Source organism: Amblyraja radiata, chromosome 27 (assembly GCF_010909765.2).
Source record: "Amblyraja radiata isolate CabotCenter1 chromosome 27, sAmbRad1.1.pri, whole genome shotgun sequence".
Lineage (NCBI taxonomy): Eukaryota > Metazoa > Chordata > Chondrichthyes > Rajiformes > Rajidae > Amblyraja > Amblyraja radiata.
This window is the reverse complement of record NC_045982.1, coordinates 8,909,408-8,924,889: the sequence shown is the minus strand read 5'-3', so window position 1 is coordinate 8,924,889 and position 15,482 is coordinate 8,909,408. Positions and strand designations below refer to the sequence as shown.

Sequence of the window (15,482 nt, the reverse complement as noted above, 5' to 3'; positions counted from 1 at the left end):
GAACATAGAACAGTACAGCACAGGAAAGGGCCCTTTGGCCCACAAAGGATGGGCTCAACCGAACATGACGCTATGTTAAACTGATCTCATCTGCCTGTGCATGGTCCATATCCCTCTAGTCCTTGCACTTCCATTGGCCTATCTAAAAGCTTCTTAAACGCCACTATCATATCTACCTCCTCCGCCACCCTTGGCAAAACATTCCAGGCCCCCACCACTCTCTGTTTAAAAAAACTGCCCCACACATCTCCATTAAACTCCACCCTCCCCCTGCCCGAAATAGTGGACATTTCCACCCTGGGGTCAAAAGGGTATTCACAGGCTTCACAGAAGCGGTGAAAATGTCACCAAGCTACTGGGGGAACCCCAGAAAAAAACTGGTACATTGGGGAAATATTGACACACCCTCAAGGACTCTGAAAATACTGACTTTCCTAAGGAAACTGTGAAAACGTCTGTCCAAACCTCTGGGAACATGCCTCCAAAACGAGCCGAGGGCAGTAGTTGGCTTCCTGGTTTGTCAAACTTGCTCAGCCATTGAAGAAAATCATGACTGACCCAACTGTAATCTCAAATCTCCATTTCCATTTGCCAACATCAACTTTTCACTCTCTTGCTTATCAAGAATCTATCTACCTCTGCCTTACAAATGTTCACATACTCTGCTTCCACCAACCTTCGAGAAAGAGAAGTCCAAAGACTTGCACTCTTCAAGAGGGAAAAAATACCCCATTCCTGTCTTAAATGGGCAACCTTTGTTCTTAAACTGTTCTAAATGCTCCCACATAAGAACACATCCTCTCCAGATCCATCTGAGCAAGATTCCACAGTGTCCTACGGGTCTCAGTCAAATCACCTCACTTCAAAGATCCGAGGGTGGTGAATCTGTGGAATTCTTTGCCACAGAAGGCTGTGGAGACAAAGTCAGTGGACATATTTAAGGATATAGTACGGGTGTCAGAGGCTATGGGAAGAGGGCCGGAGAATGGGGTTAGGAGGGAGAGATAGATAGGCCATGATTGAATGGCGGAGTAGACTTGATGGGCCGAATGGCCTAATTCCACTCTTATCACATGATCTTATGATCTCATAATCCAGCTGACCAAACCCCAGTATTGTCAAAGTTTCCTCATGGGCCAACCCATCTATTCCAGGGATTAGTGTTCAAAATCATTCGATATTCCAGGGATTAGTTTAGTTAAAGCAGATAATGCTGGAAATACTCAGCAGATTGGAATAGCATCTGTGAAAATAGAAACGGAACCTAATTAGTGCTGAAAACAAGGTACTGGGAATGTACCATCGCTTTCAAGCTTCTCTAAGCATTGTCAATACTTGCACTAGTGCTTAGAACACAATGTGCTGGAGTAACTCAGTGGGTCAAGCAGTTTATCTGGAGGACATGGATAAGCAACATTTTTGGACCGGCCGCTTCTTCAGACATCTGAAATATCGCCGATCCATGTTCTCCAGAGATGTTGCCTGACCCACTGAGTTACTCCAGCACATTGTGTTCTTTGCAAGATCCCAGCATCTGCAGTTCCTTGTTTCTCTGTGATTCATCAGTGTTTAGTGTTTTTCATCTTATTCTGTTTTCATCTCAGATCTCCAGCATCTACAGTTATTTTGATCATCACCAGTCTAGCAGGTCTTCTCAGAACTGCCACAAATTTGTCATTATCCTCAAATAAGGAGACCACTTCTCCACATGGTGGTGGGTGTATGGAACAAGTTGCCAGAGGAGGTAGTTGAGGCCGGGACTATCCCAACATTTAAGAAACAGTTAGACAGGCACATGGACAGGACAGATTTGGGGGGATATGGACCGAATGCGAGCAGGTGGGACGAGTGGCTGGGTCACGTTGGCTGGTGTGGGTAAGTTGAGCCGAAGGGCCTGTTTTCACACTGTATCATAGAAACATACAAACATAGAAAATAGGTGCAGGAGTAGGCCATTCGGCCCTTCGAGCCTGCACCGCCATTCAATATGATCATGGCTGATCATCCAACTCAGTATCCTGCACTTACCTTCTCTCCATACCCCATGATCCCTTTAGCCACAAGGGCCACATCTAACTCCCTCTTAAATATAACCAATGAACTGGCCTCAACTACCTTCTGTGGCAGAGAATTCCACAGGTTCACCACTCTCTGTGTGAACAATGTTTTTCTCATCTCGGTCCTAAAAGACTTCCCCCTTATCCTTAAACTGTGACCCCTTGTTCTGGACTTCCCCAACATCGGGAACAACCTTCCTGCATCTAGCCTGTCCAGCCCCTTAAGAATTTAGTAAGTTTCTATCAGATCCCCCCTCAATCTTCTAAATTCTAGCGTGTACAAGCCGAGTCTATCCAGTATCACTCTATGACTATGACATAGTTCTCCAGATAGGGTCTCTAATGCCGACAACAGAAGCACGAACTCAACTTCCCTAAATTTGTATTTAATTCTTCCTGCTATAAATACAACTTTACCATTCTCTTTCCCAATTGCCTGCACGTAGCTTTCTCCACAGATCGCTTAGTATCTCTGAGCTCTGAAATCTCTCAACATGTACGTTATATACTTGCTATCTTTTTTTCCTACTAAAATGAACACTTGTCCTATATTTACAAATCAGGGAGAGAGAGGGGCCTTTAAACCATTTTGGAGAACCAGAAAGAAATACATGGGTAACGCTGAAGAAATCGTTTTTGAATAGATTCGTTTTTCATGCAGATCAATAGGTGACAGGTTAACACGCACCACAATAATGTTGGAGGGGGGGGGTTAAAAATATCTCATGAACTTTGTGGAATCGAAATTTGAAGGGAAAAAAAACACCATGTCATGGGGTCATACAGAACGGAAACAGGTCCTTCGGTCCAACTTGCCCATGCCAGCCAAGATGTCCCATCTACACGAGTCTCACCTGCCCGCGTTTGGCCCATATTCCTCTGAACCTTTCAGGCCCTGTCCCACTTTCCTGAGTTCATCGCGAATTCTCCCGAGTTTTCCCCTTGATTCAAACTCGGAGATGCCAGCCGTAGGTACTGGGGGCTATTTTTTTTAACTCGTGGACATTTTTCAACACGCTGAAAACACGTCCCATGTCCCAACGGCTGGCATTACGAGCCGCTACGAAATATCTACGGCCTCCTACGGACTCGCTACGGACATTCTCCGAGTTTGAATCTTTGTGCTCGTCCGAATATTACACAGGCGATATGCCACGGGCGACTTTGACCTGTTTGTTTTCTTTTCCACCTCTGTTGAAGTGATCAGCCCGGGATACAGAGCGCTGTCCACGTCTCTTCAAACGTGCCCCGGAGGGGAGAGACAAGGGCAATGGTGCTGGTCCCTAGTTAGGGTTCGCTGCTACTTGGCTCCGGGCCGAGATAGTCGTAAGGAAAGCACTTTCCACATTGCAAAGGATTTCAGTATTGGAGGTTGGTGTATTCCTTTCAGATTTATATAATCATACAACACGGAAACAGGCCTTTCGGCCCAACTTGTCCATGCCGACCAAGACATCCCCATCTAAGTTAGATTTGCCCGCAAATGGTCCATATCCCTGTAAACATTTCCTATCGGTGTACCTGTCCAAGTAGTATTTTTAATGTTGTTACTGGACCTGCCCCAACTACCTCCTCTTGAAACGCATTCCATACACCCACCACCCTCTGACTGAAAATGGTGCCCCTCATGTTCCTATTAAATCTTGCTCCTGTACCTGCCTCAACTACCTCCTCTGGCAGTTCATTCAGTCCCCCCCACCCCCACCCCCAACAAGATGTTATGTTTAGTGTGGATGTTCGATATTCTAGGTGAAAAAGGGATAATGTCGGCAAGAATGAAACTGCCAAGCCAATTTCAAGTCTCTGATTCCGAGTATAATTGCCGCTTATTAATGAATATTAAAACAACTGCAGATGCCACAAATGCGGAAGTCAGACTAAAACTATTTTTTACAAACGCTGGAAAAACACAGCAGGTCAGGCACCAGTGAAGCGGAGTGAAAGCTTCAGATCCCAAACTCTTCGTCTGCTTCCCTCTCCACAGATGCTACCCGACTTGCTGTGTATACCCAGCATTTTCAATTTACATTTTGGATATCCTCACCTATCATCCACAAATAATGTTCTTTGTATTTACCCCTGGAGTGGATATAGTTTCCGTCCCATGCAATAGATCTGACGAATCCGTGAAAGGGGGGTTTCAATCTCAAAGGCTGCAACAGATTTGCAGTTTAGATCACAGTCGTGTTCTTCAACTTCCTTTGAAATACCTGGCCCATGACCAGTCCGAATTAGAGTAAAGAAAGTTGATTATTAGTCATGGAGTCATACCGGCCCTTCGGCCCAACTTGCCCATGCGGACCAAAATGCCCCAACTACACGTCCAGCCTGCTCGCGTTTGGCACTTACCCTCTAGTCATTTCCTACCCATTTACCTGTCCAAATTTTTTTTTAATGTTTTAATAGTACCTGCCGGGGCAGCTCGTTCAATATAACCTCCACCCTCGGTGTGAAAAATGTTGCCCTTCGGGTTCCCAGTAAATCTTTTCTTAAACCTGTGACCTTTGGTTCTTGATTCCCCGACTCTAGATAAAAACGACTGTGCATCGACCCTATATATTCCTCTCGTGATCTTATATCCTTCTGTAAGATCGCCCCTCATTTTCCCGCGCTCCAAGGAATAAACTCCTAGCCCGGCCAACCTCTCCATATAGCCCAGACCCTAAAGTCCTGGCAACACCCTCGTAAATGCTTTCTGCATTCTTTCCATCTTAACAACATCTCTCCTAACCAAAACTGAACACAATCTACCAAACGTGGCCTCCCAACACCTTGTACAACTGTAACATTACATCCCAATTGTTGTAAGCACAGCGCTATTGCTAGCGACTGATATAGAGTTTAGCCTGTGAGGAATCGAAAAGGTTTTAATGATACACGGCTTAGCCTTTATTCTGGGGAGGGAAAGAAAGGGATGGAGAGGTCTCCCATGTCATTATTTCCCATCCCAGAAACCTCTGTCTGTTTCTCTCCACCAACCTCCCCCCCCCCCCCCGCCCCAACCCCCACCCCCACCCCCCACCCACCCCCTCTCTCTCCTCTCACCTCCACCCAGCACTTCTCTCCCCTCGCCCCGCCTTTGATCACGCGAAGACGTTCGCTCTCAGCTCCCAGTTTCTCAAATAATGTGAAAGCTTTTACAATGCAGAGAGAACGAGAGAGGGAGAGAACGAGAAATAATGTTAAGCAGATCACTCGATTCTAGTTTCCGTGGATTGCACCTCCGAGAAACTGTCTAATCATTAAGATAACAGTTAAAAAATTACTGCAAAAGCTGACTCCTATTCTGAGGGTTGGTATCAGAAACTGGCTGTAAGTACTATTGAATGTGGAAAGCTCAACTCTGTAACGAATGGACCAGGGTTTTCTGTGTCGATTGTCTTTCATTGCGAGCCTGCACTCTATGGTGAAACAGTGGGGATTTGTGATAATTTAATCGGCTCATTTCACCTCTTCCTTCGTTAGAAAATAAGACATTGTCAAAAAAACCATTGCAGCTCTTCTCCAGGTCTAATCAATTGAATCGTGAAAAAAATATTTTACCACGAGATTTTTGTTCGCGGCACAATTGGAAATGTTGGTTTAGAATGTATCTTTTTTTTTTTTGCTTGTTTGTTTGTTTGTTGTACTACTGTGTCCTTTTAAATGCGAGAAAACAGCGGGATTAAAATCTGCGCTAGAACATAGAGGACCGGCGCAACACTGGCGCAGTGGGAATATTGACCAATCCAAACAGATCGATGTGCCTTTTGCTTGCCTGCGGTTGCTCATTTATCGCTCGATATATTGAAGCGTTCTCTTTTCAATTGAAAAAAACTTTTTTTTAATTTTTAAAAAAAAGGCTTTACACGGAAATGTCCAGAAAACGAGACGTTTACCCCCCCCCCCCCCCCCCCCCAAAATCTAGTCTCCTCATCCCTGCGGCAAATAAAAAACTTCCAAAAATTGTGAACGTTGCCCAACTCGCTGCTCATCTCGTATGTTGTTTCGTGGTTTTGTTTAAATACGGTAGTGAATGGTGTTTGGCTAAACTAAGGCAAGGGAGTGTAAGGGAAATCATTCGTTTTTATTTGACAAATTTAGCCTTTGGAAATATGGCCATCCATCCTTCTTTTATTATGGTGTTCAAAATAAGACATCTAGTATTTAGTTTCATTTGTTTTTGTTTCAAATTAGTTTTACGGCTTTCATCAGAATTTGGACAACCGTTTAAAGTATAACATGTATCAAGTATAAATAACCATCGAATACTTTAAAATGCAATCTTCACGGGTGTTTGAAATGGTCTGGCCCCCGTATATTTGAATCTCTTTATTTGGGATATAACTGGGACAAAACCACTACCCGTTATGAAAAGGCAAATTATTATTTTAAATTATACACAGGCGACATGCCACGGGCGACTTTGACCTGTTTTACTTTCCACCTCTGTTGACGCGATCAGTTAACATAGAAGCTGTTAACAGATCACATAGTTAACAGCTAGGGAACATGTCTATTCAAACCAAAATCCTGGCCTCTTCCGATATAAATAACGGAAAGTAGTCTAAATTGCGCTTTGCCTGCGTGGTCAAACATTGCGCTGGTTGGGTTATAATAGTAAGTGAAACGATTTTGTTTTTAAAAAGTAACGCAGTCAGATTTCTTTTTAAGACAGTTCATATTTAGTTTGACTTTGTCGTTTGGGTTTTGAATTGTGATTTTTTTTCCCTCCCCCCCAAATTTATCATAAAGAGAAATACTGATAGTCCATAGTTTGATTCCTTATCCTTCGATAAAGTTATTTCCGTTCGTGCTGTGATTGTGCGGAATATTGTGCAGGCGGGGGTGTTGGGGACCGAGCAGTGATCTGTACATCCAGTGCACTCTGCAATTACCAGACAATCGCTGTCCTGCCGAGCGGACGCGTAGTTTATATGATTTCAATTCCAATCTCACAAAGGGGACAGGACACATTTTTGGGAGATAATGGGGAAGGGGTTATGGTGGTGGTGGTGGTGGGGGGTGGGGGGGGAGAGGGGGGGAAGGGAGATATCTAAAACTCACAGAGTTGGGCCATCTGCTATCCCAGTGTCAGATTTGTAGAGGGCACGCGTCAGACAGCTGACTGCAATTATTAGTCTTGTTTAAGCAACTCCCCTCCCCTTCCAGCTTTGAAAGGACCCCTCAGTCACCCAACCATTAACGGCACCCCCCACCCCCCACCCCCCTTCCCCCCCGTATACGCACACACGCCAGACTTGTGACCCGTGCTCAGCGCATCAATTTATGCAGATAGTAAGAGATGAAGATAGAGGTTTTTTTTTAAAAGGAACAAAAGCGCAGTGGGGAAGTAGAAAGAGAGGAGTGATTCAAAGAGGCCGCCCCATTGCCAAGACCTGCAACAGATCGGCCTGTAATCTCTGTGCTACCTCATTTGGCTCGGGATTAGTGAGTTGCAGCGAAGAGGTGGTGTGTGTGTGATGAAGAGAGAAAGAGAGAGCGTGGTGGGGCGGGATGGTTATATAATGTTTGAATATTGGTGCATTGAATGAATGCACCCCGCGGGGGCACCGGGAGAAGAAAGAGGTCAGATTTTCAATGTTCCACTTCTAGTCTGGAAAATGTTTCCTTGTTTCTCGTTGTAATTGTGCGCGGCAGGTCCAGCCCTCTTCACTGGCCATCAAACCCGGGTTTCAGAGACTGCAGCGTTTTTTGTTAGCAAATGGACTTTCCATTGAGCCCTTGCAAGCTGGAGAGACCGCTTGATTACATTACTGTGATCGGAGGTCAGTCAATAGTTGCTCAATGTCTTCATCAGATGACGCGGAGTCTTTAACTGGGCCTCGGCCCGTGTATTTTAACAAATGCATCCTTGGGGCATAGGTGGGCGGGAGAAAAAACATAGTTCTTATTTCGGCAAATTATAAAAGGGGCAAAATTCATCGTCTCATTTTCTCACAATTGTGTGTATATAGGATGCACTTGTTCAGAAATAATCTGAGTACTTCGCTATATTTTCCCTCCTTTTATCTCAGTTTTGTGTACTTAAATCCTACATTTTAAATGTGTTAAACTGTCAATTCAATTAGGCGAATTGTTATTCACCCGCTGGAACCGGATATTATTGACTTCGCTGCCAATTGCTACACATCCTCGGTGCCCTTGACAAGGTGATGCTCATTTCTCTTTTTCAAATGGTCCCGTTAATGAAGCCGGTGGGTAGCCTTGGTTGGAGTCGCGGGAGGTTTTGTCTCATCCCCCACCTCGCAAACCGCTCGGAGCGCTTCAGCACCACGGAGAGCGCATCTCATAATTGGTACCCTGTCTAGCTGCACGCACAAGTCCCGGGCTACGGTTCTTCACGGGACGGTACAAATTAAGATTTAAAAAATGAAGGGGAAAATGATACATTCACGTCGAAAAGATGGATGTCTTCCTTCAGCCCGAGAATAGAGTCAAAGGAATTAATTGTATATATCGATCCGGCTTCATCTGCCTTTTTGAACTCTCCGAGGGCCGCGGGATAGATAGTTAATTTATGAAATTAATTGACGCCAGGACCATTCTGATCCCAATCAATCACGACCCTGACACGTTGGTTTATATCTATATATCCGATAGTGATGACACATGGTGAGAGAACATGCGCATTCTGCAGTCCCGAAGCTTGGGCCTAAACCGTTCAAATGGATGGATCATTGGAGCTCATTTTCCATGTTTAGCTCCTAGGAAGTTCTGTTTTCTTCTTTTTAAGCCCTGATTTCAAATTGCGAAAGAAAACCCTTTCTAGCATCCTGCAACAGAAGACATCGGTTAATTTAGTTGTTTAAGAAAGAACTGCAGATGCTGGAAAAATCGAAGGTAGACAAAAAAGCAATGTAGTTGTGTGTCGAACCCTCTCGCTGTATAAATCATCTAAGTGGGTAGAAGGCAGGCAAACGAGAGACAAAGATTCAACAGCAAGTAAATGTTCATTTACGTTTCGATCCCATATATAAAATGAACAAACTTCCAACCATCTCAGCAATAAATAAATGTTCGGTAGCGTTCAGTGAGATCAGATGCTATGTATTTGACGTTCTGGCCCAGTTCTAGGGACCAGCTGTTATGAGACTTGAAGTCATCAGCCTAGTTGATCATTGCTAATCTGATGGAAGCTTGTTGTGGCGGCTTTTTTAATGCGGATTTATAAAAAGTATAAATATCCGCATTTTTATGTATATATGCTTTTTAAATGCTTTCCCAATATATATATATATTCGCATATATTTTTATATTATATATTATATATTTATATATATATATACTTTGTGGGTGTGTGTGCGTGTATATATACACACACATATATATATATATATATTTGCATTTATATATAACATGTGTATACACACATATATATATTGTGTGTGTGTAGGCAAAGTGTGTATATATATATATATATATATATACACACAGAGAAGTATATATACTTTATAATGCGGATTTAAATAAAGTATAAATATCCGAATTAACAAAATATATATATGCATTCTTTTTAAACGCGAATATATATATATATACATATATATATATATATGTATATATACATATATATATATACATATATACATATATATATATATATATGTATATATGTATATATGTATATATATACATACATATATATATGTGTGTGTGTGTGTGTATATATATATATATATATATGTGTGTGTGTGTGTGTATATATATATATGTGTGTGTGTGTGTGTATATCCATGTGTATATCCATCTTATATATATATATATATATATATATATATATATATATATATATATATACATACTTGTGTGTGTATATATATATATATATACACACACAAGTATGTATATAAAAGTGTATATATAACTCAGCGGGTGAGGCAGCATCTCTGGAAAGAAGGAATGGGCGACGTTTCGGGTCGAGACCTTCTTCAAAAGTATATATATATATATCCGCATATTTGGATAAACATCTGTTAATGCGGGTATATGTATGTATATGGGGATATATGGAATGTCAATGCGGTTGCAGGTTGACGTAAGATGTTGCTACTATAACCCGCCGCGGTCCAGGGATCAAGAGAGGTCAGTTTCTGTTTGGATCAACCGACTGCAACGGGCAGCACTGGCGCTGACGTCATAGGCGGGCAGTAGTCCGCTGGGGCAGAGTGTGATGCCACCAGCTGCAGTCCTGAGGCAAGGATCAGGGTGCGCTGGGTGCATAACCCGTGCCGGAGTGCGCAGTAGTGCGACTGGCTGCGAGCGCATCCCTCCTCCGGTCGGAAAAGGAGGGGGGGTCGGACGCCGTGGTCACAACTTGCACCTCTCTGGTTCACAACAGAAATCCAAAGCTGTCCAAAAACAAACAAAAAACCAATATCATTCTCTTCAGATCCACATTCCCCAACAACAAACATGGACTGGAGTCCATTCCCCTGCTCCCAACCCCCGCCAACTCGCGGCGCATTGGTGGTCTGTTATCGATTTGGGTGGGAAAGGCGCAAGGATGGAGGGGCGCAGACAGACAATGGCGCATTTCTCAGGTTGCCTTCTGGAGCAGCGGCCGCCGTCCGTGGGACTGGTTCTTTGGATGCGCTGGTCGGTAACGGGCGGAGGCAATACTGCCCCTCTTTTGTTTGGTGTGTGTGTGTGTGTCTCTCTCTCTCTCTCTCTCTCTCTCTCTCTCCAGGATTTTGCGGATCCTAAATGACCAGATGGACGCTGGAGCCACATGGGACACTGTCATACTTTGAAAGCCCTCCCTTTAATAAGAGCGGCGCAAATGCAAGGACCAGCAATATAGAGCTCTCTCGCCCGAATACAAAAGTGGTTCATCCGAACCCAATATATATGTATATATATATATGATACCGAAATCTTAGCGCATGATTGTTGAAAAGCAAGCCAAAAAAGGGCCAGATATTTACACTGAGGACGCGGGGAAGGAGGAGGAGCCGAACCGTACAGGTAACAAGCGAGCAGATAAAACGGACCAAGAGGTTTAATGTTTACAGCAGCGGCGGTAACCGGGATTGGAAAAAATGTACCGGTCTCACTCTCCGTGTTCACGGCGGACCTTGATTTAATATCATACAATTAAGGCACGCGGTGAATGCCAAGGGGGAAATCGAAAAAGAACGACCTTAATACAGGAGTTCAATTACAACGCTCGGTATCCGGTAGGTACATGAAATGTAACGTATTGATGATTGTTTCTAGGGAGGGTGTACAGTGTACAGTGCATGCATCGGCGTATGCAATGCGCGGAGAGGAATAAACTATGGATAGATAGATGCGCGTCGCCTTGGGTGAATGATCTTGTAATCATATTAATTGATGTGAGTTGACTATGTTTTGCGGATAAACGGTCAAAATCTCGGCTGCTGCGCTTTCTGATTCAGCGCCGCAAGATAGCGAGTTCCCGAGCCTCACAGCTCAGGCTGAGTGTGTGTGATTGGAAAAAAGTTAGCCTCGGTCGTTAGATGCTTGGTTATATCTGAGTGCGGCAGCCTTTCTTGCAACGACCAAGCGAGTGTTGGTGCGGAGACTGGAAGACTATGTCCCACCGCAAACCCAGCCGCAATCTGGGGACCCCAGCGGGAATATTTGGGGCTATTTTAAATGGACTCACTGGAGTGATATCCCGATTTGAATTAAGTTCCTATGGGGGGTGGCATTAATGCGCATTTTAGGGCCAGGCGGGATTTAAGATTTAAACATTCCGGGTGAGTAGCGTTCAGAGGAATTTGGAATGCAGTTATTTGTGTTGCGGGTTTTATACCAGGATTTACATTACGGGGAACGTGATCCAGGATAACAATCAGCAACCTAATCCTTCACTTAATTGTACCTGAAAGCTTTGCGTTTCTCGCGTAGGAGATTTATCCTCGGTCAGTGACAGACGGGGCACATCAGTGGCACGTACACACGCACACACAAACGTGTACACACACACACACACACACACACACACACACACACACGCGAACATGTGTACACACACACACACACACAGACAAACGTACACACACACGCACACACTAACATGTACACACACAAACATGTACACACTAACATGTACACACACACACGAACATGTACACACACATACACAAACATGTACACACACAGACGCACACATACACAAACATGTACACACGCACGCATACATAAACATGTACACACACGCACAAAATATGTACACGCACATACACAAACACGCAAACATGTACACACACGCACATACACAAACAAGTACACACGCGCGCACATACACAAACATGTACACACACGCACATACACAAACGTGTACACCCACGCACAAACACACAAACATGTACACACACGCACATACACAAACATGATTAGGAACACACACACAAACGTGCAGACACGCACATACACAATTATGTACACACAAGCATACGCAAAAAAACGCGTAACAAACGTACATACGCAAACATGTGCAGACATTCGAACATATGCAAACATGTTCAGACGTGCACATACAGAGACATATGCAAAACACGCACATACACAGACGTGCAGACACACGCACATACACATTCACACACAGACATACGCCCGTACACAATCGTGTTCTCGCCCACACATACACACACACTCACTCACTCACAGGCTAGCTGGGTGTATTTGGTGCCTGCGCCGGCTGTATTCTGAGCCCGAGACGGCGCTCGCCGCTCTGCTCACAATTGACTCCATATTCGCTTCATCACAATTCAGCATCGTGGATTAGGGAGGTATTGTATTTGGAAGAATATATTACTTTAAACATTAAATAACAACTACATTGAACGACTGGAAATTGGTGGCGGAGGGGTGACAACTCAAATCTCTCACCTTCCGTCACGTCCTATATGCAGAACTCTTTCAACCCACCACTCCCTGTGCCCACATCATGTCTCTCACCCAGAGACATACATACACACGGACACACACGCACACGCACACACTGATGGTCAGATAATGAAATGGAACTATAAGAGACAATTTGATACGACAATTAGGTGCTCCCGGTTTTGAGCTGGACTTGAATTGCTTTGAATTGTTATCGCTAGTTCGCGAAGAGAAGTAGAATTTGGATCATGTTAGCGCTTAGACAGCGCTTAATGGGCAATGCGTGCGTGTGTTTGAACTGTTCGTGTGTGTGCGTGTGTGCGTGTGTGTGAACTGTGTGTGTGTGTGTTTAAACTGTGCGTGTGTGTTTAAACTGCGTGCGTGTGTGTCTGTGTTTAAACTGTGTGTGTGCGTGTGTGTGTGTGTGTTTAAACTGTGTGTGTTAAACTGTGCGTGTGTGTGTATATGTGTGTGTTTAAACTGTGTGTTTAAACAGTGTGTGTGCGTGTGTGTGTATGTGTGTGTGTTTAAACTGTGTGTGTGCGTGTGTGTGTGTGTAAACTGCGTGTGGTGTGTGTGTGTGTGTGTGTGTGTGTGTAAACTGCGTGTGGTGTGTGTGGTGTGCGTGTGTGTGTGTTTGTGTGTGTTTATTGGCCATCTCTCTGGACCAATTCAAGCAAAAGTCAGAGGTCCCGCTCCTTCAAGAAGTGAATTTAATGCGAGAAATGTACAATAAACGAGAATTATAAAATGGATACATATATTAAACCACAAGGCGACTGTCTGCATACAGCAAATATTGTAAGTTAATAATTGCTTATGTTTTGGGAAAGGGCGGCCGGCACCGATTGGAGTGTGGGACTCGGGGCGTCAGTCGCTTTTGTTGGTTTAATGCACCACAAACCCGGCTTCCACGGCAATATAAAACCTGGGCTTCAGTGGCTAAAAATTATCAAGACATTAAATGTTTTAAAGAGCAGCTTAGAACCCAAATTCAGTTTAAACTCAGGTAACTGTTTTCCCCGTTTAGCACAGATTCATATTGATTGCAATAGCAGTCGACATATAGCGGGACTATAGACGTCAAGAAAATAGCCATCCCATTCCCGGGATGGTAACCGCTCCGTTCTGGAGTAATTTGGTTTGAATAGTATTTTTTCCCCCTCACTTTTATTCCCAATCATATCGTCCATGTTTAGCTAACGTCAAATTATTGATGATTCTGGGACAACATAATTCATGGTTCGACTCTTTGTACTAAAGCTAATCCTTTCCCACCCGCGCCCCCTCTCACGCCACGTTAATACCACCCCCTCTTTCTAACCACCACCTTTGTATATGTACGAATCCAAACCCCAGCGTTGTTCCGAGCGCCGGCCTAAAGTGGGCACAAACAGAATTCACCGTGCGGGAAGTATCGTTAGAAAGTGGACCCGAACTGTCACCTATTTTTTTTTTTAAACGATTTTCAGAATATCGTGCAGTATTTACGATCAATGATCATCCAGCCCAGAAAACAAAACCATACTGTGGGCTAAGTGATATCTGAACCCTTCTTCATTCAGTTTACAGCCGATTGCGCTCATAGTTCGCCTCGCGGGGACCGAAATGCGCACTCCATCCCGGTATCTTATTTTTGGAAAGAAGCGTCCTCTTAATTCGTTATGAGATTGATTAGTAATCGCGATATTCTTATCGTATTCTTCGTTAACAGATGTTCTACATTTATCGCTCATTTGTTTTTTATAGATCCCTACAGTCACACAAGCTTCAAGTCTGGTCGGACTCACCTTAAGGTAAACAGTGGCCCAAAGTCCCCCAGAAATACATATGTTGGGAATCTGAAATCAAAAACAGAAAACGCTGGAAATATTCGACTGATCAGGCGGCATTTAGAGAGAGAGAGAGAGAGAGAGAGAGAGAGAGAGAGTCACAAGAAGATGGAGTAACTCAGTGGGACAAGCAGCATCTCTGGTGAAAAAGAATAGGTGATGTTTCGGGTCGAGGCCCTTCTTCAGACTGAGAGTCAGGGGAGAGGCAAACGAGAGAAATAGACGGTGATATGGAGAGACATAGAACTAATGAATGAAATATATGCAAAAAGTAACGATGATCAAGGAGAGGTGGAGCACACAATGGTCCATTGTTGGCTGTGGGTTGGGTGATAACGAGTTTCAGGTCGATGGCCTTTCATTCAACTGAATGCTCGATGTCACTGTGAGGAAACGTCGTCAACTTGAAACGTTAGTCTGGCTCTCCCTCCCCGAGACCCGTCCGAACCGCAGCGCGTTTCCAGAATGTTCTATTGTTATTTCCTTTAGTAAACAGGTCTTTCTACAAAAGTGTGGCTTCGGCCCGCCAGCCAGATGTCCGCTGATTCAGCCGCGGTTGGGAGAGAAGCCTCAGAACTTCACGGATTTCCCAATGTAAGCGAAGCGCGCCGGCTGTTCCCGGGCACGGGCTGTTAGATGCGGCCTTAGACCATGTCACCCAGGTCAGACTAAAATATCTCTGAGCTTTCTGAGCCCCAATCGCCACCTCAACCCACATCTAGACACGCGGTTATTG

General features: G+C 44.2%; 1 long non-coding RNA gene across 1 annotated transcript; it reads left to right on the top strand.

Annotated features, from left to right (window-relative positions):
• Window positions 1–5,120: 5,120 nt before the first annotated feature.
• On the top strand, window positions 5,121–14,711 carry LOC116988393. The gene is made up of 2 exons (XR_004415925.1): window positions 5,121–5,369; window positions 14,664–14,711. It is a non-coding gene; the product is annotated as an uncharacterized LOC116988393 (long non-coding RNA).
• The last annotated feature ends 771 nt before the right edge of the window (window positions 14,712–15,482 follow it).